This window comes from Mobula birostris, unplaced genomic scaffold (assembly GCF_030028105.1).
Source record: "Mobula birostris isolate sMobBir1 unplaced genomic scaffold, sMobBir1.hap1 scaffold_2835, whole genome shotgun sequence".
Classification (NCBI taxonomy): Eukaryota; Metazoa; Chordata; class Chondrichthyes; order Myliobatiformes; family Myliobatidae; genus Mobula; species Mobula birostris.
In genome coordinates this window covers 43551-48553 of record NW_027275892.1, presented here as the reverse complement: position 1 = coordinate 48553, position 5003 = coordinate 43551, and the positions used below count along the sequence as shown (strand labels likewise).

Below are 5003 nucleotides of genomic sequence, written 5' to 3'. Positions count from 1 at the left end.
TGCTATTGTTTTGCTCACCCTGAGTGAAGTGCTCTGTGATGGGTGCCGATGTTTTGTTTTAGCCGGTTGGGGGGAGAGAGGATTGTTGCTCGCTGACGCTTACGCGCGGGAGAGAGGAGAGCTACGGGGGGGACTTTGAGGTTTCCATGTACATCTGTCGTTCATTCTTGGGGTACTTCTCTGCTTTCGTGGATATGTTACGAAGGAAAAGCGTTTCGAGTATTATATCATATACATTTCTCTGACATTAAATTGGATTTTGACCTTTGAACTCGGAACAGGTCCTTAGTCCCAAAGAGCCAACGACCCACCTTATTGAACCCTAGCCTCATCACGGGACGATTTACAGCGACCAATGAACCTACTGAACGGTACGTCTCTGGGCAGCAGGAGCAAACCGGGGCACCCGGACGGAATTCCGCGCGGTCGGGGCGGGGGAGGGAGATTGTTCGGTTTTTTTTGTGGACAGTGGGGGGTATTTGGGGTCTGACGATTATACTCTTTTCTTTCTTGGCCTTGTGGCTATCTGGAGAAGAAGGATTTCAGAGTTGCATACCTCAATGATAAGTGAACCTTTGGACAGCAACTCGGAGCGGGACAGGCAGCCAAGTAGCGACAGAGGAACACGACCCTCTCCTTCCCTCCCACTCACAGCACGCCGTCCTCCAGCCCCAGGACCGTCGCTGTTCCTGGCCTTTCCAGCGACCTGTTCCTCTCGGCTAATGCTGGTGTGGACCTCCCGGACTCCCCGCACATTGGGACGCGTCGGCGCCTCTGGATTAAAAAACGAAATAAACAAGCTAATGAATTAGGTGCCACACAGGGTGATTTGAGCATCTCAGAAACTGCTGATCTCCTGGGATTTTCACACACAACAGACTCTGGAGTTTACAAAGAATGGTGACAAAAACAGAGAAAACATTCAGCGAGCGGCTGTTCTGTTGAGCGAAAACATCTTGTTAAATCCACTCTCTGGATGTTTCTTTTTTTGTTTTCTACACCATTCTTCGTAAACTCCAGAGTTTGTTGTGCGTAAAACTCCCAGGACACCAGCGGATTCTGAGATACTCACATCACCCTGGGCGTCACCAATTAATTAGCTTGTTTATTTCGGCTTTTTTTCTTATAGAGGTGCGGGACGCGCTCCGGCTAACACTGCACCCTTGATTGGGAGCAGTCCTTGCCCCGTTCCGAATCTCCAACCCATTCAGAATTCAGAACTGCGGGTCGCACCCAGATCTCCAGCACAATAACAGGTGGAGTCAGGAGGCGACTGTACAAGGAGGCTCCGTAGCTCAGGGGTTAGAGCACTGGTCTTGTAAACCAGGGTCGTGAGTTCGAATCTCACTGGGGCCTCAACATTTTCCACTCATTCTTGGGACACAACCAGGATATACCTGGACACACCTTACCCGAGGGTGATCTGCAGAGGAGGTGACTAACACCTCCTTTGCTAGAGACGTGTCTCCGCCCATGTGTGGAACGCGGACGAAACGCCGAGGAACTCAGCAGGTCGGGCAGCGTCTGTGGAGGGGAGCCACGAGTCCCATGTTTTGGGCCGAGACCCTTCAGCAGGAGGAGAAACCCGAGCCGGGGTCCTGAAGTCAGTCCTACGTCGGTTCAACGCTGACTCACGCTGCTTGCAGAACACCATTGACAACAGCAAAAAGCCCGGCCACCACCCCCGTTTCTCTCTCTCTCCCACGTACGGAGTCCTCTCGCCCCAAGACAGTCTGTACTCGTCGACCTCCTGTGACCCTCGGCTTCGGACGGGGACATGTCGGTCGGGGTTCAGTTCCCCCCTTTGTTTTGTCCGTCCTCCACCGTGACCACGTGGGGTTTCCTCCCGCCGTCCGGAGACGAACCGGTTCGGGTCACATCGGCGCCAGAGAAGCGTGGCGACTCTTGCGGGCTGCCCCCGCCCCCCAGCCCAATCCCCGCCGCGCTGACGTCACACCTCACGCGGTGTCTCGGTGTAAACGTGAGAAAGGTAGCAAATCTACTCTTCCCAATGAGAGGGTGGTTGCGGGATCTGTGGGCACGGTATCACAGTTCAAGGGGGCATCTGCCTGAGGAGAGGGTGTAGGGATGCACGGTTGACGCAGGCCGAGGGTGTCACACAAACAAGCAACTGGGCGGGCAGGCAGGAGATGGGCCGAACGGGATGTTTCTTCCCCCCCCCCCCCACACACACACCCACCCCTCGCTATGCCGGAGTGGATCTCCTGAACTCCCTCTACATTTGGGATGGTCCTTCCCCCTCCCCCTTCTGAATCTCCAACCCATTCGGAATTCAGGCAAAGACCAGGAAAGCTGCAGATTCTCTAATTCCAAGCAACACACATGGAAGATGCTGGTGAACGCAGCAGGCCAGGCAGCATCTCCAGGAAGAGGTACAGTCGACGTTTCGGGCCGAAACCCTTCGTCAGGACTAACTGAAAGAAGAGCTAGTAAGAGATTTGAAAGTGGGAGGGGGACAGGGAGGGGGAGGGGGAGATCCGAATGATGGGAGAAGACAGGAGGGGGAGGGATGGAGCCAAGAGCTGGACAGGTGATTGGCAAAAGGGATATGAGAGGATCATGGGACAGGAGGCCTAGGGAGAAGGAAAAGGAGGAGGAGGGGAAACCCAGAGGATGGGAAAGGGGTATAGTCAGAGGGACAGAGGGAGAAATAGGAGAGAGAGAAAAAATAAGATAAATAAATAAATAACGGATGGGGTACGGGGGGGAGGTGGGGCATTAACGGAAGTAAGAGAAGTCGATGTTCATGCCATCAGGTTGGAGGCTACCCAAACGGAATATAAGGTGTCGTTCCTCCAACCTGAGTGTGGTTGAATTCAACCTGAATTCAGGCAATCGTTATCAATGCAGGTCATACCCAGATCTCCAGAACAATAACAGGCGGAGTCAGGAGGCGACTGTACAAGGAGGCTCCATAGCTCAGGGGTTAGAGCACTGGTCTTGTAAACCAGGGGTCGTGAATTCGAATCTCACTGGGCCTCAGCATTTTCGGGCAGTGGCGAATCAGCCCTCTTGTGCTTTTTGATCTCGTCACTTGAGATTCAATATCACGCAACCCTGCCACTTTGATCTGGCCACGCCTTCATTAACCAGGTCCAACACTTGCCTTTCTTGGATCTTGCCCCTTCTGACACAGGTCGTCGGGTTTGTGGGGGTTTGGCCAGGGTTAATCGGGATATGCCTAGGGTTTGTCGGGGTGTGGCCAGGGTAATCGGGATGTGCCTAGGGTTTGTCGGGTGTGGCCAGGGTTAATCGGGATGTGACTAGCGTTTGTGGGGTGTGGCCAGGGTTAATCGGGATGTGCCTAGGGTTTATGGGGGTGGGGTGTGTGCCCCCTTGGACCTTAGGATTAGGTTTGAGTGTTGGGCTGGCGGATGTATATGTGTGGCCGGAAGAGGTAAGGATGCGGAGTTTTGAGTGGTGAGGTATGAGGTGCTATGGCGGATAGGCTCATGTGGTGAAACCAGGCTAATCTGGCCCATGCCTTTCATTATCGTGGTCCGACACCAGTTCGTTTAACGAACCGGGTGTGCACTGGGACACATCATCAGTAATGCATCCAGGGATCACTGGGTGTTTCGTGTCTTTAATCATTAGACACCCTGCCCGAGGTGACCCAGCCAGGGTTGATCAGGCCCGGCTTGTGTTTTATCCCCCATGAACCAGGATAATGAGAGGCATGTAATTCTGAGGGGAATGATACTTGTAAACATCATTACCTGGCACCTGTATGCCTGGGATTGCATGGGTTAAATTGACAGTGTTTACTGGGCTCGTGCACGCAGCAATTTAAACTGCGCACAAAAGGTCGTCACCCTCCATCCCGTCGGCGTGATAAGTTCATTTCACGATGATACACAATCACATTTCCCTTTCCGGTTTCTGGCGCGGACGGTGGATTTGCGATGATTTCTCTGCAGTTTTTAGAACCGGCTGATTTATACTGTTTTGATTGGAGAAATTGTTGATTCACAGTGCCGAATTCCGAAGAAGCAAATGGCGTGAAGTGCAAAAGAACAGCCGGTCCATTGAAAGCGGGAAGGCTCAATGAAACAGTGGAAACTGATACACCGAGAGCGCATGAGGTCAGGAACGTGCGGCTACGGGAAATATTTACGTGCAGTTCGGAAACTGGTGTTACCCGCGTGTATTGTCACGATGCAGAGGTCGCTGGAGGATTTGACAAGAGTTAAATTCTGTTAAAATGAACACTTCCATGTATAAAATTCAGTGCGCCCAAGTTGTTGTCACTGGTTGTGAAAAAAATATCCCACAGCACAAGACTACAGCGCCCACTGGTCATTACGAATCAGAGGCTTTTTCCCAGGGCTGAAATGACTAACACGAGGGAACACAGTTTGAAGGTGCTTGGAAGTAGGTACAGAGGGGATGTCAGGGGTGAGTTTTTCACACAGAGAGTGGTGAGTGCGTGGAATGGGCTGTCGGCGACGGTGGTAGAGGTGGATACAACAGGATCTTTTAAGAGACTCTTAGATAGGTACGTGGAGCTTAGAAACATAGAGGGCGATGCGGTAGGGAAATTCTGAGCAGTCTCTAGAGTAGGTTACACGGTCGGCACAACGCTGTGGGCCGAAGGGCCTGTAATGTGCTGTAGATTTCTATGGTCTCCGTTCTATATTTAACTCCTTTACGACCGACTCTCCAGCATCGCAACTTTTAAAGAAAGTAGATTGCGTTGAGTGACTTATCAAAGTCTTTGCAAAAGTAACCAGTTCTCGCAGAAAATCAAATTCGGGTCCTTCGAACGAGAAATAAACTTACACATCCAAACCGTATTGAATCCTCTACGTGCTGAAACATTTCGTTCCCCCCGCTGGTTCTCCGAACTCGGGTGGGTGGCCATCTCGTCTCTTGTTTCGTCGGATGAAATAGTTGATTATCCACGGAAAGTCGATTCACAAACTTATACCAAAAAAAAAACCCCTGACCAAATCCCTTGGCGTCATTTAACAGAACTAATT

General features: G+C 51.7%; 2 non-coding genes across 2 annotated transcripts; both read left to right on the top strand.

Annotated features, from left to right (window-relative positions):
- The first annotated feature begins 1284 nt into the window (after positions 1-1284).
- Positions 1285-1356, top strand: trnat-ugu (transfer RNA threonine (anticodon UGU)). Its single transcript has one exon. It is a non-coding gene; the product is annotated as a tRNA-Thr (tRNA).
- A 1573-nt stretch (positions 1357-2929) lies between these two features.
- On the top strand, positions 2930-3003 carry trnat-ugu (transfer RNA threonine (anticodon UGU)). The gene has a single exon. It is a non-coding gene; the product is annotated as a tRNA-Thr (tRNA).
- Positions 3004-5003: the final 2000 nt, after the last annotated feature.